A 26,286-nucleotide genomic window follows, 5' to 3' on the forward strand; every position below is an offset into this window, starting at 1 on the left:
ATTCTTTTTTGGTTTATTGAAGTTTTTGGTAGATTCTGGACTTTATGAAAGTCAAGAAGAGGCAGACAAAAGAGCGAAGGTTCTTGGACAAATTAAGCAGATTCTGCCACATAAGTCTCAGGTGATAATAGCGGCTACAAGTTATTTTTAACATGTTTTACTTAATTGTACCTTATTTGTAATGTGTTGTATTAAATGTTGCAGTTGAAGCTGCTGATTGTATGACAACGCAGACAATTTGCGCTTTACAGCCTGCTGCGATTTAGTGTATAGATACTATAGAAGCAGCAGTATTTGTTGCTACGCTACCAATAGGTTAGAAATGAGGTAATACTCTTATAGCATGGGTGTTTTGGAATTGTCATGATAGGTGTTCGATGAAATGTTTGAAAGAAATAGAGTCACATAGTATAGTTTCCGTAACAACACTTTCATTTAGGATAGTGTCATGATTAATTTTAATTTATACTGTAATATAGTTCGCTACATGATCTAATGATGGCAGTCTTCAGTTACTTATTGAATATGATTATTATAAAATATCATATACTCCGTATTAAACAATTTCTAATGATGCAGGAGGTGGATATATGACATATTGGAGCCCTTACAAGGATGGGTAAAATAAAAAGCAGCTCAAATGTTACTTATATTGTCTCCAACAATTAAAAGCAAAGTTGTTGAGCAGATATTAAAGCATTACTGTAAAGGGAGTTAATTGAAACGATTGGTTCGGTTAAAGATGTTATCAGGAGTTCGAAGAAAAAAAGATTGGCACTTATTGTTATGGGTACAAAAGAAGAAGCGGTAAGTTTTATTATTTTATTATTATGAATCAAATTCATTAAGTTTTACATGAATGTTTATTTTGATTGATTTTTAAAATTCGTCAAGACCACGGGCTCTTAAACTCAAAATGAATTTTTAAAATTTGTCAACACCACGGGCTCTTAAACTCAAAAAGTCAAAATAATATATATTTTAATGTTATGTTATTAATATTATACGTATGCAATCTTTGAAATAATATTAAATCCAACGTCCAACGCATGGGCTCTTAATTGAGTAGTTGTAAATGTTACAGGTTTAATGTTTTTGATTTCCTCAAATACAATTATGAGTTTGTTTGTTTGAGAATATTTTTCCTAAGTTTTGTTATTTGAATGAACAATAGGTTGTTTGGATCACTGGAGCAAGTCGGGGAATTGGTAATATAAATTATTAGCTTTTGATTATCGTTCTTACATGTAACATGTAATGTTAGGAGATCAGTATTTAGGCGATTGGTACATGTGTCTTTGATACACTTGGCTAATTATGTACAGTTTACGTTGTTGATTGGGATCCCCTAGGAGACCCAGTCAACCTAGATACACCGATAAGGGAAATTTTAAGAGTTTTTTTCTTCCTTGGATCTTAGATTTACATGAGTCACAAAAGATGTGATGTTACATACTGTCTTATCTCATACTAATTTTATCATCACGTAGGATCTAAACCTTCTGCGCTATATGGGAAGTATACGTGGAAAATAGATAAATTCTCACAAATTAATAAGAGAGAACTTCGTACCAATGCATTTGAGGTTGGTGGCTAAAAATGGTATGTCATCCTTTTTCATGCCTGTTAGTCTATCTACCTGTATTTGGCTTTTATTGATATACATAACATAATGATGGTGTATTATATATTTAATTATGTGCAAATCCACATGAGGTACAATTTAATATGAGTTCACTTTCTATTTACTTTCTTGGTATGAGTTGTAGGTGTATCTATAGGTGATTGGAATCTACAGTTAGATTAACAAGCACAGGATCATGCACATCGTATTTCGTCAATGGGAGGTTGGAAAAATTGGTTGGTTTCTTTTAAAGTTGGCATATTTATCTATACTAAGTTTGATAAGTTCTTACCCATTAGTGATCAACATGACACATACAATAGTTGTTTTGTTTTAGTTCTTTAGATCCGTTTGACCTTACTTGATGTAAAACTGATATTTTATCTTTGGATTTGGTTTTGGTGGTTTTATGCAGGTTTGATTCGATTCTGTGTATTGCTATTTTTTAATTTCACAAGCTGTTATACACCTTTTGTACATGAGTATTACAACAAATGGTCAATGTGTTGTTTGATTAGTTGGTGTGCAGCGTGCGTATTTGAAATGGTGTGTGATAACATTTGTTTATATCAATCCGAATTAGCAGTTTTTTTTTTTTTATCTTTTGATGCTTGAGTTTTGATAAAATTTATTTATATGTTAAGCTTATTAGGTTTAAGTTTACCATTATGTTAGTAATCGTTCATATTTGTATGTATCACTCTGAATTACTGATTTCGTTGATGTGTATTTGTATTTTCTTATCTTTGACATTCATATGCTGATCTGAGTTGTTTAACAATAGAGTAATTGTTGATTTAGATTTTTTCCCCCAGGTTGTTTGAAAGATTAGTTCCATTTCCTATCTGTTGATTTTAAGGTAAGCTATGATTTTAGTTGTGTTATTTTGTAATTTTTGTTCCTTTTAACCAAATAGTTTGGTCTATGTATATGATGAGGCTTTAAGAGATATATTTGATATTAGCAACAGTTTGGGATAATTAGTTATGTGCAATTATGAAAGTAAAGTGGATACAGTCATGAAGATTACGAATATTGTTCTCTCTGTAGTACTATCATGTTACGAGTATTTTTTAATTTTTTTTTAATAATTCAATTCAATTATAGGTAACTATTGATGTACAAGGGGATTAGGCATTTGGCTCACTTATTTTGAACTTTGAAACCAACTTGAGATTTGGTTACTAAAGATTTCTCCATTACAACCTTAACCCACTTTGGTATATGAAACATAATATATGATTTTGAAGTATATTTATTGATTATCATGTTAGTGATTATATCGTGATGAAATCTTATGATACAAATAATAGAATTGTGAAATGGAAGGCAATAAAGAATCATCCAGTTGGAATCATTATTCTTAAATTTTCATCTTTTTGGAGTCAGGTTTTGAAAGTAAGTTATTCATATTTAATGGATATATTGCAAGTAACTTTCTTTTATGAGTTAGTTACTTTGATAATATTCTTGAATAAATTGATTGCTATTGATCTTTCTTTTATTGTTTCACATGCCATGACTATTTTGGATATATGAAGATAGCCAAGGATGATGAGTGTGTGATGATGGCAAGTACTTCTCAAAGTCAGCTTATCAACTTCAAAAATTACTACCATAAGATCAACATGTATATATTTATATGCTTGCAACACTCAATTCATTGATACATGATTCATAAGTTTGCCTATTATAGTTTGGAATGTTTTACCATTAACATTTAGGATCTCATGGGATTCGATATTCCTTAGCATTATCATTTAATGGCATTATAAATAGGCTTTGTGTAACTTATAATCACATCAACCATTCACATGGCTTTAATTTACTTTTTTAATTAATTATTTAAATTGTCTAAGTGCATGGAGAAGGTGTCAAGACTTACTTTTTACAAGACATGTCTATCACCATGTGACCAAAAAACATCTTTTAAATTTAACACATTTATCAAAGGCTTTTTAATATATCTTTTTATTCAAAAAATCACTCGAGTACGCACATGTACCAAGCAATTTCAATGTATGTTTGTAGGGTTTTAAAATTTGAAATTTGAATAATTAGTTCTCGAAAAATGTAAATAAGACCCTGCCATAATGTAATGTGCTTCCAATGCTGTGACGTCCTCCAAATAGGGTCTGAAAGAAAACGTCACTAATATCAAATAAACCAACATATTATAATATGAGAACAATTCTATATGATAAAAATAAACTTTATTGAGTACGCAGCGGAAAATGAAATGTCGTTACAATAATGGAACTTACAATAAAGTAATTGTTTCAAATGCAAGAATAATAAATGCGATATCTCTTGATCCTAAGTCCAAGTAGCATCACATAAGCAGTATAATATTCTTGATTAATCGGCACCTGAGACAAAACATGCTAAAGTGTCAACCCAAAAGGTTGAGTGAAATCATAGGTTTAACAAAAGTAGTTATCGTTGTTTTTAGACCACAAGATTTGTTTTCATAAGTAGATCACACAGATCTTTAGTTGTCAAAGAAGATCACAAAGATCTTAAAAGTTGATCTCGCAGGGATCAAAAAGTTATGCCAATTCGTGATATTTAGACTAAACGTTCAAAGTTTGCCCCAATGACAAGTTGTGTCTATACTTGTCTGTTTAATTTCATTATTAAGTAATACAATGACTTGGTCAAATGTATTGGGGACGTTACTCCCGATAGGCATACCCCCAATAATTAAGAATGCATTTAACGAGCAATTAAAAATATCACTGTAGGGACTTAGTCGGACATAGCCGGGTATATCATAGTTTAACAGTTGGTACTTGTGTCTAAATTGTAAATAGTAAAAGTAGCATGTGTCTCACCCAAAAAAGTAAATAAATTTGCTAGCAATAAAGAGTGGGGCTATGAGTTCACCTTAGTAATTTAACGCCCCGTCCTAATCCATCCGGACGAAGTCCATATCGATTATAAACGATTCATAATAGTTGGTTACATCGCGAGGTACTTGACCTCTATATGATACATTTTACAAACATTGCATTCGTTTTTAAATGACAACCTTTCATTTCATCGAAAGTTAACAGGTATGCATACCATTTCATAATATCCAAACTATAAATGACCTAATCCGTCATTTACTTAATAATAATCTCTAATGAACTTCAACGACTCGAATGCAACGTCTTTTGAAATATGTCATGAATGACTCCAAGTAATATCCTTAAAATGAGCTAATGCACATCGGAAGATTTCTTTCAAACCTGAGAATAAACATGCTTTCAAGTGTCAACCAAAAGGTTGGTGAGTTCATTAGTTTATAGTAATCATTTCATTTTCATCATTTTAATAGACCACAAGATTTTAAATATTATAAAACGTGCAGAAGCCCCATTCCAACTACACAAAAAAAATATCTTTCATATGAAGAACACCTGGTGAGGATTTAAAATATAATAGTAACCATCTGTGCCGGTCTTTCACCCCACGGCTGAATACATGTGCCTTCAAAATATAGAACCTCTGTGCCGGTCTTTACACCCCACGGCTGAACACATGTTTATAAAATATAGGCCAACCGGTGCCAAAATGTAGTAAATAATAAACCATCCACCCGGCTCGGGAGCTCACACGCTCTAACGGAAACCGGGGGCTAATGCGTGTCATAATAATCAACCCCAATCCCGGATAATTCTATCATAGAATGCAGTTAAGGTACTTGTGTCTATTGCGTCAAACATTTATAAAAGCGCATGTATTCTCAGTCCCAAAAATGTAAAGAGTAAAAAGGGAATCAAATGAAACTCACCGTACTGTATTTGGTAGTAAAAATACATATGACGTCATTTAACAAGTGTAAGGTTGGCCTCGGATTCACGAACCTATATCATTTGTGTATTTATTAATATTCATAGTTGTAATCGAACAATTATATATGTATTTGTTATTATATATTTGTTATTAGTGATATAATTTTTATATTAATAACCTATATATGTCATTTTATATATATTTTTAAGTAAATAACCATATTTATATAGTTAAGTTTTGAGTACTAAATATATTTATATACTACGTATATATTTAGTCTTTATTTTTATACTTATAACTTTTAATGATGTCATTAAAACTTTTATTTTAGTAATCATAATTATTTTAATAATAGTAATATAGATAATACTGATAATAACAATAATGATAGTTTTCATGATAGTAAAATAATAATTTTAATAAAAATGATAACAATGATAACAATTTTTAATAATAATAATAATAATAGTAAATGGAATTAATAATAATAATAATAATAATAATAATAATAATAATAATAATAATAATAATAATAATAATAATAATAATAATAATAATAATAATAATAATAAATAAATAAATAAATAAAAATAGAATAACTACCTCAAGTGAAGGCTTTCAAAAAAATACATTTGCCCCCAATCCGGGCTCAAACTCGTGACCTCTCAATTAACCCACAACACTCCATACCATGGCTCTGCTTAATTATTCTTGTTTTAATATGTCCCTTTATTTCTTTTAACCTTAAAAGCCTACAGCCTCTCTTAATACAATCTCATTTACACCATCATCATTATCATTTAATCCAAATAAGAAACTGGCTTGTATCACTGCCTAAGATACGTCGGCCCAACAGAAATTTGAAGGAATTCAGCCCATCAACTAATAAACACAGCCCAACAGTAATTACTCCATAAGCCCACTAAGATAACTCTAGTTTATCTAAGGCATAGTTGAAATAGGAAGCCCAAAACAAATTTATGGGATATCGCTGGGAAAGAAAAAAAATAATAATAAAAGGGCTTCGATTGTGCTGTTCTTGGCCATCAGCAGGAACCAAAAGGTGAGGCTTGGAATGGTTTTAAATGGTGGGTTTCGACAAGCAGCAGGAAAAAAAATAGCAGTAAAAATAATCGGTGGTACTTGTAGGGTTCGGTTTTCATCATCATTCTCTTAATACGCTTACCATTATTATTTCTTAATCTAACCCGTTACCATCATCATCTTAATCTAAACTAACATCATCTAACTATTAATCCCTCAGTTAATTTCTCATCGTCTTTGTCTATATCTACGTAACATCACGTACAGTAAATACTATCTCCTTTTAATAAAACCGAAGTGGAAAACACAATTATAGGAGGCCATATTTCAAAATGCTCTTACGGTCCATCTGATTTAAAGGAACCCCATTAAAAATTACGTGGACATACTTTGTTCACTCAAGAACTCGGCAATAATATCTATACAACCATAATTGTTTAGAACTTAGTGGGTTTCCTTTTTTTCCTTTAATGATCAAGTGGGATAGTAATAAAAGAGCTAGGTTGTTTATTGGCTCTACCGAAATCATAAAGCAGAAGATGCAAAAGCATGTGTGTATTGTACTAGTCAACAAGAGGCCACGATTTCTTGCATGATCTAACTTTAATGCTTTATGTTTTCACATGTCTAAGTAGTGGACAACATAGTAGAGTTAGTGGGTCGGTTTATTTAATATGTAGTCTTCAAGTTTGTGCTTTTATATAAGAAGTTTGTAAACAGAAAAAAAAACAATTGTAGGTTGCAAAATCTTACGGTGGTGGTAGCTGCAATAGAAAACATATAAGGGTGCTTGGTTTTGTTTAATCTTATTTAAGCAGACTAGGAAAGAGAAGTAGTAGATGTACTTAGCTGCAGTCGTACAACATGTGTAGTAGTGAAAGAATGATGGCTTGTGATGGTTCGATCATGATTAAAACAAAAGGAGATTTGCAGCCGTAAACGGAAGTCTGTGGTGGTGTGAAGGTTTCGATGGTGAAGTGTGTTGGTTGTGTGGTGTTTTTCAAGGATGGTAATGGGTTGAAGTGGTGATCGTGGTGTTTCTTGGAGGCGAAACAGAAAGAACAAACAGTTGGTGTTTCTTGGTCATGTGTAAAAGAATTAGGTAAATACATGTAGTAGTTAACAACAACAGAAGTAGGATTGTTTGAATGATAACGATAGTTGTGTTGTGGTTTCGAATAAAAAAAATGAAGTGTTGTAGTGGTGATGAAGGGTTTCAAACACAAAAGGTTAGTGTTATATTGACGTTTTCTTTATATTTTTATTTTATTTCTCTTTTTCCCTCTTTTTGAATTAGCAGTTCAGGTGCAACGAGATAGATATCACCACAAGATTCGATTAACAATTGTTTTGTAGTGATTGAATTCGACGTCTAACAGAATGCAGATAGGAATCAGACAGAAAAACAAAATACAGAGCATAATTTTTAAAAGCCGATGGTGATAGCTAACAGAATGGAATGATTCAGTCTTTATAATTTGTATTTATCTGAATTTATTATCTATCAGTTTGATCAAGGTGATGCGAAGGTGAATTTGATAGCTAACAAATTCTTGGATTGTTCCTTTGATCGAAGTGTGATTTGTACGAATTTTAAAAATTAAATACAGTGTGATAGTTACATGAAACAGATTCGTACGTTCTTCTTGATTTATAGTTTATAATTACTGATAATTAATAAATGTATTATTAATAATAATTATATTAATATTAAATAATCTTGATACTAATAATAATAAAAATGATAATAATCCTATTATTAATGTAAATGATAAAATGTATTGTTTTCTAAATATTAATTATAATAATACTAATAATCATTATATTAATTATAATAATATTAGATATTAATAATGATATTAACCATAAAAATGGTAATGATGTTATCATTTATGATAATACTTACTTATAATAATATTGATATTAATATTAACATTTATAATGAAAATAATATTGATATAGTTATTATATTTTAGTTTGTAAGTAAATTTAATATAATAATATTTCATATTATAAATTATGTAATATTTAATAGTTATATATATATGTATATATAATATATATATTGAATGTTTAATATTATACATTTTAATATGATATATTATATATATAATCATCATTATATTTTTCATATATATATTTATTCTAATAACAACTTAATTATTCTATATTTTGTTTTACATATTTATTTATAACAATAATTTCATACGAACGATTTATGACATTTATAATATATATATACATACCTATTTACAATTAAATTGTTCGTGAATCGTCGGGAACAGTCAAAGGTTTACTGAATCTATATAAATAGTTCAAAGGTCAAATGTATGCATGAACACAGTTTAAAATTTATGAGACTTCAACATTTCAAACTTTGCTTATCGTGTCGAATTCATATAAAGATTAAGTTTAAATTTGATCGGAAATTTCCGGGTCACTACAAGTAAGTAGGAGAGAGAGTTATTCCCCGGAATAGAAAGTTTGAATGAATGAGCAGAAAGTCAACCTATTGACATTTAAGAGTAGTTAAATGTTTTGCCAAGTTTAAGTTTAAGTATGAAAGTGTTATAGTTCGTTTTACTAAGTTTCCATTCCTAGTAAGTTTCCACTTTTAGAAAGTTTCCATTTTTAGTAAGTTTCCACTTTTAGAAAGTTAGTGTTGAACACTAGTGAGTTGTCCTTAATAAGTCTACCACCTATTAAGTGTGAAAATAACCAAGTGTATAATTACTATAGTCGGGTTGATATTGTGGACCATACCCAAACATCTATGCCACCGCCGAGTCACTAGAATGACCAATTGTTACCGGTTGGCCCAGGATTTCTTGATCAAAATCTAAGTTTGGCATTCGTAATCCACAAGTGTCCCATAGTGGTACCAAGGATCACCCTAGGCCTTAAGCAACGTCAATGTTCAAGTAATTTCACGCTATCGTGAATGACTATGGTAATCGTGTGTTATACTATAAGTAGTATATTATAAGTATTAGTAATAGCGTAAGTGTTAAGTAGTAGTATAAGTGTATAAGTGTTATATAGTAGTATAAGTATAAGTTGTAGTATTTAATTAAGTAGGTTTAGATTAGGGTTTTAATTAATGTAGTAGTAATAATTAATTAATGATTAGGGTTTATATAAATAAATGTCTAGGGTTTAGTAAAGTAAATTAGGATTTAATAATTAGAGTTAGGTTTAATTAGGGTTTTAATAATTAATATGTATATACTTATATATATATCGTGTATGTATATATATATGTGTATATATTTTTCTTAAATAATAAATATGTATATGTGACTTATTTCCATTTTTAAACTATTAACAAATCTTTAGCAAATCTCTAGGGTTTTTAAGATCTAACAAAATCTTTTATATATATATATATATATATATGTAACCGTATATATATATATAGTAGGTATATATATATATAATTTTTTATGCATGTACTTATATATAGTAAGTATATATACTTGTTTCCCTTTTTAAACATTAACATAATCTTTGATAATCTTTTAGGGTTTTTAAGATCAAACAAAACCTCCTCTTTTTTTAAAAAAAAAAAGTCGATATACATATGTGTATATATATATATATATATATATATATATATATATATATATATATATATATATATATATATATATATATATATATATATATATATATATATATATTGTTTTAAGTTAGTTTACATGTATTTGAATCAAGAGTATAAATCAAGAACACGAATTATGTATTGAATGCATTAAAAAGATAAGATTTAGGGTTATACCTTTATTGATGATGATGAAGAATAATAACAAGAAAAAGATGAAGTTAACTTGAAGATGAAGATCAAAACCCTTGAATATTGAAGAACCCACTTGAAGATCTGGATGAACACGAAGAACGCGATGAAGATCCTTTGAAGATTGCTTGAAGATCACTTGAAGACGATGGTGGTGTGGTGGTGGCTATAATTTCTGAAATCAAGAAGAGAGAGGGAGAGAGATTTAGGGTTTTTGTGTGATGAATGAGATGAGAAAAACCTAAACCCTTGCACCTCCTTTTATACTTGAGCTAGGAAGGATCTAGAATTAGGGTTTAGTTAGGTTTTCTTAGGGAATAAGTTAGGTTTTAGGGAGGAGGTGATTTAGGCCGAATTTGGGAGGGTATAATTGTAGTGACCCGAACTTTTCCATGTTTATATATATTAATTGAGATTGATATTTACATTATTAAATGTTTCCAACATGTTAAGCAATCAAACTTGTTAAGACTTGATTAATTGAAATATGTTTCATATAGACAATTGACCACCCAAGTTGACCGGTTATTCACGAACGTTAAAACTTGTAAAAACTATATGATGACATATATATGGATATATATATATAGTTAACATGATACTATGATAAGTAAACATATCATTAAGTATATTAACAATGAACTACATATGTAAAAACAAGACTACTAACTTAATGATTTTTAAACGAGACATATATGTAACGATTATCGTTGTAAAGACATTTAATGTATATATATATATATATATCGTATTAAGAGATATTCATACATGATAATATCATGATAATATAATAGTTTAAAATATCATTTGATATTATAAACATTGGGTTAACAACATTTAACAAGATCGTTAACCTAAAGGTTTCAAAACAACACTTACATGTAACGACTAACGATGACTTAACGACTCGGTTAAAATGTATATACATGTAGTGTTTTAATATGTATTTATACACTTTTTAAAGACTTCAATACACTTATCAAAATACTTCTACTTAACAAAAATTCTTACAATTACATCCTCGTTCAGTTTCATCAACAATTCTACTCGTATGCACCCGTATTCGTACTCGTACAATACACAGCTTTTAGATGTATGTACTATTGGTATATACACTCCAATGATCAGCTCTTAGCAGCCCATGTGAGTCACCTAACACATGTGGGAACCATCATTTGGCAACTAGCATGAAATATCTCATAAAATTACAAAAATATGAGTAATCATTCATGACTTATTTACATGAAAACAAAATTACATATCCTTTATATCTAATCCATACACCAACGACCAAAAACACCTACAAACACTTTCATTCTTCAATTTTCTTCATCTAATTGATCTCTCTCAAGTTCTATCTTCAAGTTCTAAGTGTTCTTCATATATTCTACAACTTCTAGTTACATAAAATCAAGAATACTTTCAAGTTTGCTAGCTCACTTCCAATCTTGTAAGGTGATCATCCAACCTCAAGAAATCTTTGTTTCTTACAGTAGGTTATCATTCTAATACAAGGTAATAATCATATTCAAACTTTGGTTCAATTTCTATAACTATAACAATCTTATTTCACGTGATGATCTTACTTGAACTTGTTTTCGTGTCATGATTCTGCTTCAAGAACTTCGAGCCATCCAAGGATCCGTTGAAGCTAGATCCATTTTTCTCTTTTCCAGTAGGTTTATCCAAGGAACTTAAGGTAGTAATGATGTTCATAACATCATTCAATTCATACATATAAAGCTATCTTATTCGAAGGTTTAAACTTGTAATCACTAGAACATAGTTTAGTTAATTCTAAACTTGTTCGCAAACAAAAGTTAATCCTTCTAACTTAACTTTTAAAATCAACTAAACACATGTTCTATATCTATATGATATGCTAACTTAATGATTTAAAACCTGGAAACACGAAAAACACCGTAAAACCGGATTTACGCCGTCGTAGTAACACCGCGGGCTGTTTTGGGTTAGTTAATTAAAAACTATGATAAACTTTGATTTAAAAGTTTTTATTCTGAGAAAATGATTTTTATTATGAACATGAAACTATATCCAAAAATTATGGTTAAACTCAAAGTGGAAGTATGTTTTCTAAAATGGTCATCTAGACGTCGTTCTTTCGACTGAAATGACTACCTTTACAAAAACGACTTGTAACTTATTTTTCTGACTATAAACCTATACTTTTTCTGTTTAGATTCATAAAATAGAGTTCAATATAAAACCATAGCAATTTTATTCACTCAAAACGGATTTAAAATGAAGAAGTTATGGGTAAAACAAGATTGGATAATTTTTCTCATTTTAGCTACGTGAAAATTGGTAACAAATCTATTCCAACCATAACTTAATCAACTTGTATTGTATATTATGTAATCTTGAGATACCATAGACACGTATACAATGTTTCGACCTATCATGTCGACACATCTATATATATTTCGGAACAACCATAGACACTCTATATGTGAATGTTGGAGTTAGCTATACAGGGTTGAGGTTGATTCCAAAATATATATAGTTTGAGTTGTGATCAATACTGAGATACGTATACACTGGGTCGTGGATTGATTCAAGATAATATTTATCGATTTATTTCTGTACATCTAACTGTGGACAACTAGTTGTAGGTTACTAACGAGGACAGCCGACTTAATAAACTTAAAACATCAAAATATATTAAAAGTGTTGTAAATATATTTTGAACATACTTTGATATATATGTATATATTGTTATAGATTCGTGAATCAATCAGTGGCCAAGTCTTACTTCCCGACGAAGTAAAAATCTGTGAAAGTGAGTTATAGTCCCACTTTTAAAATCTAATATTTTTGGGATGAGAATACATGCAGGTTTTATAAATGATTTACAAAATAGACACAAGTACGTGAAACTACATTCTATGGTTGAATTATCGAAATCGAATATGCCCCTTTTTATTAAGTCTGGTAATCTAAGAATTAGGGAACAGACACCCTAATTGACACGAATCCTAAAGATAGATCTATTGGGCCTAACAAACCCCATCCAAAGTACCGGATGCTTTAGTACTTCGAAATTTATATCATATCCGAAGGGTGTCCCGGAATGATGGGGATATTCTTATATATACATCTTGTTAATGTCGGTTACCAGGTGTTCACCATATGAATGATTTTTATCTCTATGTATGGGATGTGTATTGAAATATGAAATCTTGTGGTCTATTGTTACGATTTGATATATATATAGGTTAAACCTATAACTCACCAACATTTTTGTTGACGTTTAAAGCATGTTTATTCTCAGGTGAATACTAAGAGCTTCCGCTGTTGCATACTAAAATAAGGACAAGATTTGGAGTCCATGTTTGTATGATATTGTGTAAAAACTGCATTCAAAAAACTGATTTCGATGTAACATATTTGTATTGTAAATTATGTAATGGTCATGTGTAAACAGGATATTTTAGATTATCATTATTTGATAATCTACGTAAAGATTTTTAAACCTTTATTTATGAAATAAAGGTTATGGTTTGTTTTAAAAATGAATGCAGTCTTTGAAAAACGTCTCATATAGAGGTCAAAACCTCGCAACGAAATCAATTAATATGGAACGTTTTTAATCAATAAGAATGGGACATTTCAGTTGGTATCCGAGCGTTGGTCTTAGAGAACCAGAATTTTGCATTAGTGTATCTTATCGAGTTTGTTAGGATGCATTAGTGAGTCTGGACTTCGACCGTGTTTACTTGAAAAATGATTGCTTAACAAATTTTGTTGGAAACTATATATTTTTAACATGTGAATATTATGTGATATATTAATCTCTTAACGCGTTTGATATTATGTGATAGATGTCTACCTCTAGAACAAGTTCCATTGACTCACCTAATAATAATGAAGAGTCAAATGTAAATTGGAATGATTCGTGGACTGATTCACAAGTTCCCGAAGAGGAACCGGAAGAAGAGTCGGAACCGGAAGAAGAATCGGAACCGGAAGAAGAATCGGAACCGGATGAAGAAATAGAACCGGTGGGGGAAATAATAAAACGGTTAAGTAAAAGAAAATCCTCAACCAACCGACCAAGGTTAATTATGGTCAATGGTGTTTCCGCCAAGGAAGCAAAATATTGGGAGGATTACCAATTCTCCGATGAATCGGATTCCGACGAGAATTCCGATGATGTTATAGAAATTACCCCAACTGAATTTAAAAAGGCAAAAGAAAATAATAAGGGAAAGGGCATAAAAATAGAGAAATCTAATTCCAACCCCGATGAACTTTATATGTATCGTCAACCCCCGAAGTCCTTAAGTTGTAACAATGACCCGGGAACCTCTAAACCACCAGGTTTTTCTAAACCAATGTGGAAAACGACGGCTCGTATTAGGGGAACATCATATATCCCTAGAAACTTGGCAAAACGAACCAAAACCGAAGAAGAAGAAACAAGCGAGTCGGAATAAGATAGTTGTATTCGTGTGGTGTAATATATGTAATATAGTGTGCTTATGCTTTATGATATATGTAAAAATTGCTTGTATTAATAAGTATTTTTTTTATGAATCTAACTCTTGTCTATTTTACAGTATAAAAACACAAAATGGATAGACAACCCAATATTTTAAGAGACCTACCCGGAGACATGATTGATGAAATCTTGTTTAGAGTCGGTCAGAATTCTTCGGCACAACTATTTAAGGCGAGATCAGTTTGTAAGACATTCGAAGAACGTTCCAAGAATGCCTTGGTTTATAAAAGGCTTTCATTAGAAAGATGGGGGATATCACATTGGAAAATCCATAAGTTACGATGTGTTTACTTTGACGCATATATTGCGGGGAACCCAAATGCTATTTTACGCAATGGGTTAAGAAATTATTTTGACTCAATATATCTGAATATTGGACTTCGTGATTTAGAAAAAGCAGCTAACATGCAACATAAAGAAGTATGTTATGCTTACGGATTAGTAATGTTCGCTTCTCACCAAAGTGAGAACAAGAACATCGGGCTACAACTATTAAACAAAACGTTCCCACAAGTGACGGAGTCGGTAATTGGGGTAAGAAATGAGGTTTTTAGATTGTTACGGGACTGTTGGACATTACGTAACCCTCGTCCCTTTGACGACGTTACAACACGCTGTCTTATCAACGGCCATAACGGTTATGTTCCACAAGACCAAGGATGGGAAGTAATCCTAGTAAAACCAGAATGCATGACTTGTTTCTGGACGTATGAATTACGTGTCTTTATTGCCTTTGCTGAACGACTTGTGTACTAGCTAGAATTATCTTCACAACCATCTTCTATCAAATTTATTGTGTGCTATATTTCATGCTATATGTAAAATAAGCGGTATTGTAAGTTTGTAAAATATTGTGTAAAAGTTTGAACGCGAAATATTATTATAATCAGTTTTTCATATAGAATTGTAGTAGTTAAATTGTATATTAGCTACTAAGTATGAACTTAACGGGTAGGTACTACCCGAATTTAAACTTATAAAACGCTAATATGAAGAAAAAGCTTTTATAAATGAGTTCATATTATGCTACGAAATACTATTAACTACTCTTAATATTCTGTATGATTAACTTGTTCCATTTGACTATTTTGAAGGAAATGGCACCGACTACTCGACACACCGTGAATATGAATGAAGAGGAATTCCGTACTTTTCTAGCTTCAAACATAGCCGCAGTACAGGCTGCGCTACATACCAATAATAACCTTGGATCTAGCAGTACAGGAAATCGTGTAGGATGCACCTACAAAGAATTCACTGCCTGCAACCCTTTGGAATTTGATGGAACCGAAGGACCGATCGGATTGAAACGGTGGACCGAGAAGGTCGAATCGGTGTTTGCCATAAGTAAGTGTACTGAAGAGGACAAAGTGAAGTACGCTACGCATACCTTCACAGGTTCTGCGTTAACATGGTGGAATACCTATCTAGAGCAAGTGGGACAAGACGATGCGTACGCACTACCGTGGTCAGCATTCAAGCACTTGATGAACGAGAAGTACCGTCCCAGAACTGAGGTCAATAAGCTCAAGACAGAACTTAGAGGGTTACGAACCCAAGGATTTGATATTACCACGTACGAAAGACGATTCACAGAATTGTGCCTATTGTGTCCGGGAGCATTCGAAGATGAGGAAGAGAAGATTGACGCGTTTGTGAAAGGATTACCGGAAAGAATCCAAGAAGATATAAGTTCACACGAGCCCGCCTCCATACAACAGGCATGTAGAATGGCTCACAAACTAGTGAACCAGATTGAAGAAAGAATTAAAGAACAGACTGCTGAAGAGGCCAATGTGAAGCAAGTCAAAAGAAAGTGGGAGGAAAACGGTGATAAGAATCACCAATACAACAACAACAGCAATTACAACAATAATCGCAACAATTATCCCAACAATCGCAACATCAATCGCAACTACAACAAACGGCCCAACAACAACAACAACAACAACAACAACAACAGTAACTACAACAATCATCCCAACAACAATAATAACCACAACAACAACAACAATCAGAAGCAGCTATGCCAAAGGTGTGAAAAGTATCACTCGGGGTTCTGCACCAAATTTTGCAACAAGTGTAAAAGAAATGGTCATAGTGCGGTGAAGTGTGAGGTCTACGGACCAGGGGTTAATAGAACGAAAGGAACAAATGGTGTCGGAACGAGTAATGGCGGAGCAAGTAGTGTCGGAGCAAGTTATGCCAATGTAGTTTGTTATAAATGTGGAAAACCGGGCCACATTATTAGAAATTGCCCGAACCAGGAGAACACGAATGGACAAGGCCGCGGAAGAGTTTTCAATATTAATGCGGCAGAGGCACAGGAAGACCCGGAGCTTGTTACGGGTATGTTTCTTATTGACAATAAATCTGCTTACGTTTTATTTGATTCGGGTGCGGATAGAAGCTATATGAGTAGAGATTTTTGAGCTAAATTAAGTTGTCCATTGACGCCTTTGGATAGTAAATTTTTACTCGAATTAGCAAATGGTAAATTAATTTCAGCAGATAATATATGTCGGAATCGAGAAATTAAACTGGTTAGCGAAACATTTAAGATTGATTTGATACCAGTAGAGTTAGGGAGTTTTGATGTGATAATCGGTATGGACTGGTTGAAAGAAGTGAAAGCAGAGATCGTTTGTTACAAAAATGCAATTCGCATTATACGAGAAAAAGGAAAACCCTTAATGGTGTACGGAGAAAAGGGCAACACGAAGCTACATCTTATTAGTAATTTGAAGGCACAAAAACTAATAAGAAAAGGTTGCTATGTTGTTCTAGCACACGTTGAGAAAGTACAAACTGAAGAAAAGAGCATCAATGATGTTCCCATTGCAAAAGAATTTCCTGATGTATTTCCGAAAGAATTACCGGGATTACCCCCACATCGATCCGTTGAATTTCAAATAGATCTTGTACCAGGAGCTGCACCAATAGCTCGTGCTCCTTACAGACTCGCACCCAGCGAGATGAAAGAACTGCAAAGCCAATTACAAGAACTTTTAGAGCGTGGTTTCATTTGACCAAGCACATCATCGTGGGGAGCTCCTGTTTTGTTTGTCAAGAAGAAAGATGGTACATTCAGGTTGTGTATCGACTACCGAGAGTTGAACAAACTTACCATCAAGAACCGTTACCCACTACCGAGAATCGATGACTTATTTGATCAACTACAAGGCTCGTCTGTTTATTCAAAGATTGACTTACGTTCCGGGTATCATCAAATGCGGGTGAAAGAAGATGATATTCCAAAGACTGCTTTCAGAACACGTTACGGTCATTACGAGTTTATGGTCATGCCGTTTGGTTTAACTAATGCACCAGCTGTGTTCATGGACCTTATGAACCGAGTGTGTGGACCATACCTTGACAAGTTTGTCATTGTTTTCATTGATGACATACTTATTTACTCAAAGAATGACCAAGAACACGGTGAACATTTGAGAAAGGTGTTAGAAGTATTGAGGAAGGAAGAATTGTACGCTAAGTTTTCAAAGTGTGCATTTTGGTTGGAAGAAGTTCAATTCCTCGGTCACATAGTGAACAAAGAAGGTATTAAGGTGGATCCGGCAAAGATAGAAACTGTTGAAAAGTGGGAAACCCCGAAAACTCCGAAACACATACGCCAGTTTTTAGGACTAGCTGGTTACTACAGAAGGTTCATCCAAGACTTTTCCAGAATAGCAAAACCCTTGACTGCATTAACGCATAAAGGGAAGAAATTTGAATGGAATGATGAACAAGAGAAAGCGTTTCAGTTATTGAAGAAAAAGCTAACTACGGCACCTATATTGTCATTGCCTGAAGGGAATGATGATTTTGTGATTTATTGTGACGCATCAAAGCAAGGTCTCGGTTGTGTATTAATGCAAAGAACGAAGGTGATTCCTTATGCGTCTAGACAATTGAAGATTCACGAACAAAATTATACGATGCATGATTTGGAATTAGGCGCGGTTGTTTTTGCATTAAAGACTTGGAGGCACTACTTATATGGGGTCAAAAGTATTATATATACCGACCACAAAAGTCTTCAACACATATTTAATCAGAAACAACTGAATATGAGGCAGCGTAGGTGGATTGAATTATTAAATGATTACGACTTTGAGATTCGTTACCACCCGGGGAAGGCAAATGTGGTAGCTGATGCCTTGAGCAGGAAGGACAGAGAACCCATTCGAGTAAAATCTATGAATATAATGATTCATAATAACCTTACTACTTAAATAAAGGAGGCGCAACAAAGAGTTTTAAAAGAGGGAAATTTAAGGATGAAATACCCAAAGGATCGGAGAAGCATCTTAATATTCGGGAAGACGGAACCCGGTATAGGGCTGAAAGGATTTGGGTACCTAAATTTGGAGATATGAGAGAAATGGTACTTAGAGAAGCTCATAAAACCAGATACTCAATACATCCTGGAACGGGGAAGATGTACAAGGATCTCAAGAAACATTTTTGGTGGCCGGGTATGAAAGCCGATGTTGCTAAATACGTAGGAGAATGTTTGACGTGTTCTAAGGTCAAAGCTGAGCATCAGAAACCATCAGGTCTACTTCAACAACCCGAAATCCCGGAATGGAAATGGGAAAACATTACCATGGATTTCATCACTAAATTGCCAAGGACTGCAAGTGGTTTTGATACTATTTGGGTAATAGTTGATCGTCTCACCAAATCAACACACTTCCTGCCAATAAGAGAAGATGAAAAGATGGAGAAGTTAGCACGACTGTATTTAAAGGAAGTCGTCTCCAGACATGGAATACCAATCTCTATTATCTCTGATAGGGATGGCAGATTTATTTCAAGATTCTGGCAGACATTACAGCAAGCATTAGGAACTCGTCTAGACATGAGTACTGCCTATCATCCACAAACTGATTGGCAGAGCGAAAGGACTATCCAAACGCTTGAAGACATGCTACGAGCATGTGTTATTGATTTCGAAAACAGTTGGGATCGACATCTACCGTTAGCAGAATTTTCCTACAACAACAGCTACCATTCAAGCATTGAGATGGCGCCGTTTGAAGCACTTTATGGTAGAAAGTGCAGGTCTCCAATTTGTTGGAGTGAAGTGGGGGATAGACAGATTACGGGTCCGGAGATTATACAAGAAACTACCGAGAAGATCATCCAAATTCAACAACGTTTGAAAACCGCCCAAAGTAGACAAAAGAGCTACGCTGACATTAAAAGAAAAGATATAGAATTTGAAATTGGAGAGATGGTCATGCTTAAAGTTGCACCTTATAAAGGCGTTGTTCGATTTGGTAAACGATGGAAATTAAATCCAAGGTATATTGGACCATTCAAGATTATTGATCGTGTCGGACCAGTAGCTTACCGACTTGAGTTACCTCAACAACTCGCGGCTGTACATAACACTTTCCACGTCTCGAATTTGAAGAAATGTTTTGCTAAAGAAGATCTCACTATTTTGTTAGATGAAATCCAAATCAACGAAAAACTCCTATTCATCGAAGAACCCGTCGAAATAATGGATCGTGAGGTTAAAAGACTTAAGCAAAACAAGATACCAATTGTTAAGGTTCGATGGAATGCTCGTAGAGGACCCGAGTTCACCTGGGAGCGTGAAGATCAGATGAAGAAGAAAAACCCACATCTATTTCCAGAAGATTCGTCAACACCTTCAACAGCTTAAAATTTCGGGACGAAATTTATTTAACGGGTAGGTACTGTAGTGACCCGAACTTTTCCATGTTTATATATATTAATTGAGATTGATATTTACATGATTAAATGTTTCCAACATGTTAAGCAATAAAACTTGTTAAGACTTGATTAATTGAAATATGTTTCATATAGACAATTGACCACCCAAGTTGACCGGTTATTCACGAACGTTAAAACTTGTAAAAACTATATGATGACATATATATGGATATATATATAGTTAACATGATACTATGATAAGTAAACATATCATTAAGTATATTAACAATGAACTACATATGTAAAAACAAGACTACTAACTTAATGATTTTTAAACGAGACATATATGTAACGATTATCGTTGTAAAGACATTTAATGTATATATATATCATATTAAGAGATATTCATACATGATAATATCATGATAATATAATAATTTAAAATATCATTTGATATTATAAACGTTGGGTTAACAACATTTAACAAGATCGTTAACCTAAAGGTTTCAAAACAACACTTACATGTAACGACTAACGATGACTTAACGACTCAGTTAAAATGTATATACATGTAGTGTTTTAATATGTATTTATACACTTTTGAAAGACTTCAATACACTTATCAAAATACTTCTACTTAACAAAAATTCTTACAATTACATCCTCGTTCAGGTTCATCAACAATTCTACTCGTATGCACCCGTATTCGTACTCGTACAATACACAGCTTTTAGATGTATGTACTATTGGTATATACACTCCAATGATCAGCTCTTAGCAGCCCATGTGAGTCACCTAACACATGTGGGAACCATCATTTGGCAACTAGCATGAAATATCTCATAAAATTAAAAAAATATGAGTAATCATTCATGACTTATTTACATGAAAACAAAATTACATATCCTTTATATCTAATCCATACACCAACGACCAAAAACACCTACAAACACTTTCATTCTTCAATTTTCTTCATCTAATTGATCTCTCTCAATTTCTATCTTCAAGTTCTAAGTGTTCTTCATATATTCTACAAGTTCTAGTTACATAAAATCAAGAATACTTTCAAGTTTGCTAGCTCACTTCCAATCTTGTAAGGTGATCATCCAACTTCAAGAAATCTTTGTTTCTTACAGTAGGTTATCATTCTAATACAAGGTAATAATCATATTCAAACTTTGGTTGAATTTCTATAACTATAACAATCTTATTTCACGTGATGATCTTACTTGAACTTGTTTTCGTGTCATGATTCTGCTTCAAGAACTTCGAGCCATCCAAGAATCCGTTGAAGCTAGATCCATTTTTCTCTTTTCCAGTAGGTTTATCCAAGGAACTTAAGGTAGTAATGATGTTCATAACATCATTCGATTCATATATATAAAACTATCTTATTCGAAGGTTTAAACTCGTAATCACTAGAACATAGTTTAGTTAATTCTAAACTTGTTCGCAAACAAAAGTTAATCCTTCTAACTTAACTTTTAAAATCAACTAAACACATGTTCTATATCTATATGATATGCTAACTTAATGATTTAAAACCTGGAAACACGAAAAACACCGTAAAACCGGGTTTACGCCGTCGTAGTAACACCGCGGGCTGTTTTGGGTTAGTTAATTAAAAACTATGATAAACTTTGATTTAAAAGTTGTTATTCTGAGAAAATGATTTTTATTATGAACATGAAACTATATCCAAAAATTATGGTTAAACTCAAAGTGGAAGTATGTTTTCTAAAATGGTCATCTAGACGTCGTTCTTTCGACTGAAATGACTACCTTTACAAAAATGACTTGTAACTTATTTTTCCGACTATAAACCTATACTTTTTCTGTTTAGATTCATAAAATAGAGTTCAATATGAAACCATAGCAATTTGATTCACTCAAAACGGATTTAAAATGAAGAAGTTATGGGTAAAACAAGATTGTATAATTTTTCTCATTTTAGCTACATGAAAATTGGTAACAAATCTATTCCAACCATAACTTAATCAACTTGTATTGTATATTATGTAATCTTGAGATACCATAGACACGTATACAATGTTTCGACCTATCATGTCGACACATCTATATATATTTCGGAACAACCATAGACACTCTATATGTGAATGTTGGAGTTAGCTATACAGGGTTGAGGTTGATTCCAAAATATATATAGTTTGAGTTGTGATCAATACTGAGATACGTATACACTGGGTCATGGATTGATTCAAGATAATATTTATCGATTTATTTCTGTACATCTAACTGTGGACAACTAGTTGTAGGTTACTAACGAGGACAGCTGACTTAATAAACTTAAAACATCAAAATATATTAAAAATGTTGTAAATATATTTTGAACATATTTTGATATATATGTATATATTGTTATAGGTTCGTGAATCAACCAGTGGCCAAGTCTTACTTCCCGACGAAGTAAAAATCTGTGAAAGTGAGTTATAGTCCCACTTTTAAAATCTAATATTTTTGGGATGAGAATACATGCAGGTTTTATAAATGATTTACAAAATAGACACAAGTACGTGAAACTACATTCTATGGTTGAATTATCGAAATCGAATATGCCCCTTTTTATTAAGTCTGGTAATCTAAGAATTAGGGAACAGACACCCTAATTGACGCGAATCCTAAAGATAGATCTATTGGGCCTAACAAACCCCATCCAAAGTACCGGATGCTTTAGTACTTCGAAATTTATATCATATACGAAGGGTGTCCCAGAATGATGGGGATATTCTTATATATGCATCTTGTTAATGTCGGTTACCAGGTGTTCACCATATGAATGATTTTTATCTCTATGTATGGGATGTGTATTGAAATATGAAATCTTGTGGTCTATTGTTACGATTTGATATATATATATAGGTTAAACCTATAACTTACCAAAATTTTTGTTGACGTTTAAAGCATGTTTATTCTCAGGTGAATACTAAGAGCTTCCGCTATTGCATACTAAAATAAGGACAAGATTTGGAGTCCATGTTTGTATGATATTGTGTAAAAACTGCATTCAAGAAACTGATTTCGATGTAACATATTTGTATTGTAAACCATTATGTAATGGTCATGTGTAAACAGGATATTTTAGATTATCATTATTTGATAATCTACGTAAAGATTTTTAAACCTTTATTTATGAAATAAAGGTTATGGTTTGTTTTAAAAATGAATGCAGTCTTTGAAAAACGTCTCATATAGAGGTCAAAACCTCGCAACGAAATCAATTAATATGGAACGTTTTTAATCAATAAGAACGGGACATTTCAATAATGGGAATTTTACCCCTTCAATTTTCGGCTAGGGTTTAGGGGAAGGAGGTGGAAGATTTTCGTTTAAGTCCTTGATCTTTTGGTTGTTTAAAATGGCTCCTTAATTGTTCCAAATTAATTATTTAAACACCTTAAGTTTTGAGTTATTACTTTTTGTACACCATGCTTGTAAAATCATTTTAATTACATCTTTTATTAATTGTCATTTGTTGCACAAAGTTACTTAGTACGTTTTATAAAATTTTTAAAGTTGACAGTTAAGGATCAAAGTTAACTCATTAAATTTTAATTATTCGTTTGGGCAAAATAAATGATGAAAGGATATATAAATGTTGGAAATTTGAGGGTCGTTATAGTACCTCCCCATTATTAGAAACTTCATCCCGAAGTTTTAGGTAGATTTCTCGTTTGCCTCAGCAGTTGAGAAGAGATGGAAGTATTTCCGTATCATTTGGTCTTTGCGTTCCCATGTATATCAGGGGCTTCTACGCGAATCTCCACGGATTTTAACAATAGAGTTTGATTTTCACGTTCCCTGGTACAATCGGGGCCCTTACGTGAATTCGAATGAGTGTTAACAATAAGTATATTGTTTTGTTTACACGTTTGATCTCATGATCCTTAACCTTAATAGGTCGTTACAAAGTGCCTTAAATGCGGAGATTTTCCAAGGAATAACAAGAGTGTCGTTTGGCTAGTTTTCCTTTAAAAGGAAAGTTGATTCTATATCAGCATTAAATGTGTCGTTGAGCTCATTAGAGTCTTGAGTGTTCATGCCCAATAGTAGGGCAGATAAAATAGAGTAGAGTACGTAAAGATTTCAGTTACGTAGTTTGATGTATGGCTGGTGTTTGTTAGGGATAGTACCAGCTTCAAGTTGAGAAAGATAACCATAATACCTTTAGTTTTCAAGAGATGTCTAATAGACAAATGAGATGTTAGTTGAGGATTCATTGACCTCGGGATAATACGAGTGAAAGACATCGTTCAGTATACATGAGAACTTGTCTTTAAAAATAGTTTCAGGATGTAGCTTTAAGATTTGTGATTTCAGTTTCATGTCGAATCATAGATTAAAACTTGACTAGAATAACATCTAGTTGCAATTCATGAAGGAAGAAATGTTTAGAGTATCTTCATAAATGTTTAAGGTAACTCCTTCAGAGTAAGAAAAGTGTTTGCGCACAAATGGCGAGTCGGTCTATTATTTACTTATGAGTTTAAACGCGGATGCGAATGTGAATCATTGTTTAGAAGGTATTGTTTCCACCATGAAGGAACCTTTGCTTCCTTGTTCAAAAGATCGTAGTATTGATGTTTACGAGGGTGTTGTGGTTTAGCTGTGAAATACCGGAAGTAGAAACTTCTTAATTATTAGCATAGCAAGGAAGAGATGATGCACGTAAAGAGGTAAGTCTCGTTCTTGCACGGAGAATGAGAATAAAGGTGATCCAAACACATTGGAGAGCAATACGAAAGTTTTAATAATAAGCCAAAGTAATTTTTGAAAAGTTGTGACGTTTGATATAACAATATAAACGAAGCGGAGCTATTAGTAAAACTTGAGTTACGTACAACACGTATTATTTTACGTGAGATAATTTGAACATTACGACAAAGAGTTGATTAAAAGAATGTTTAATTTGATAAAACAAAGGTAAATTGATAAAAATGCGAAAGTGTTTATATAATTAGTGAAAGTAATTTTAGAGGAGGTGACGAAATGATGTTCATAGTAAAACTAGGGTTACTTAAAATTTGTAAAGTAATTTCGATTTAATCAAAGTGGTAATTTGTAGAAGCGAAAGTATAATTTGATATGTACTAGTCAAAATATGTATAGGTAAATTTATGTATAAGATTTTATAGATTGCATAAGTGAAAAATTCACTTTCTTTATAAATTCTAGAATAATTTGAAAATAAAGACATGCGTAAGAAATATTTGGAAAGCATGATATTTGTATTTAAGAGTTTATTTGTTTGAGAAAAATTGATTGAAGATTTTAAAATTCCGGAGAAATAATTGTGTAATAATTGTTTCGAGGTAGTGAAAACTAATGAATTGACTTTTATCAGGGCATGAGTTCTTGGACTCAAAATGTTAACATTAAAGTAAGAAGGAAGATAATGTGATTATCATCAAATGAGTAAATCCCTCGAATTTAGAGTTATGTATGAAAGAACTTCAAATAAGATTTGCAACTTTGAATCGTTCGAGTGATAGTGAGAGTTCGAGAACTCAGCATGAATAATCTGGCAGTCGTATAGACAAGTATAAATAAATGCTAAAGCAATGACATTCAACTATGTAATAATCGTTTGAATTCAGCCTTAGTTAGTCTAAGAGGAGTATACGTTAAAGTATGATGGAATCATTTCAATTGTTACAGCTGTTTTTCGGATGTGATGAGTTTAGCTCAAGCCACAACTTGAGATAGTGTATTTCACCTTTTTCGAATTGACAATGATCGATTTTTGTTTGAGTATGACACCATTACTCGCATGGTTCCAAGTAGTCTATTATAAGTAGATGTACGAGTACAAAAGTT

At 32.3% G+C, this 26,286-nt stretch overlaps 1 long non-coding RNA gene across 2 annotated transcripts; it reads left to right on the forward strand.

The window, feature by feature from the left end:
• Nucleotides 1–201: 201 nt before the first annotated feature.
• On the forward strand, nucleotides 202–2,236 carry LOC139898175 (uncharacterized). Of its 2 annotated transcripts, none has more exons than XR_011776904.1 (6): nucleotides 202–327; nucleotides 580–807; nucleotides 1,175–1,324; nucleotides 1,396–1,602; nucleotides 1,770–1,860; nucleotides 2,040–2,236. It is a non-coding gene; the product is annotated as an uncharacterized lncRNA (long non-coding RNA). The 2 variants fall into 2 exon arrangements; XR_011776905.1 differs by having other exon boundaries at nucleotides 1,770–1,847.
• Nucleotides 2,237–26,286: the final 24,050 nt, after the last annotated feature.

This window comes from Rutidosis leptorrhynchoides, chromosome 3, assembly GCF_046630445.1.
Source record: "Rutidosis leptorrhynchoides isolate AG116_Rl617_1_P2 chromosome 3, CSIRO_AGI_Rlap_v1, whole genome shotgun sequence".
Lineage (NCBI taxonomy): Eukaryota > Viridiplantae > Streptophyta > Magnoliopsida > Asterales > Asteraceae > Rutidosis > Rutidosis leptorrhynchoides.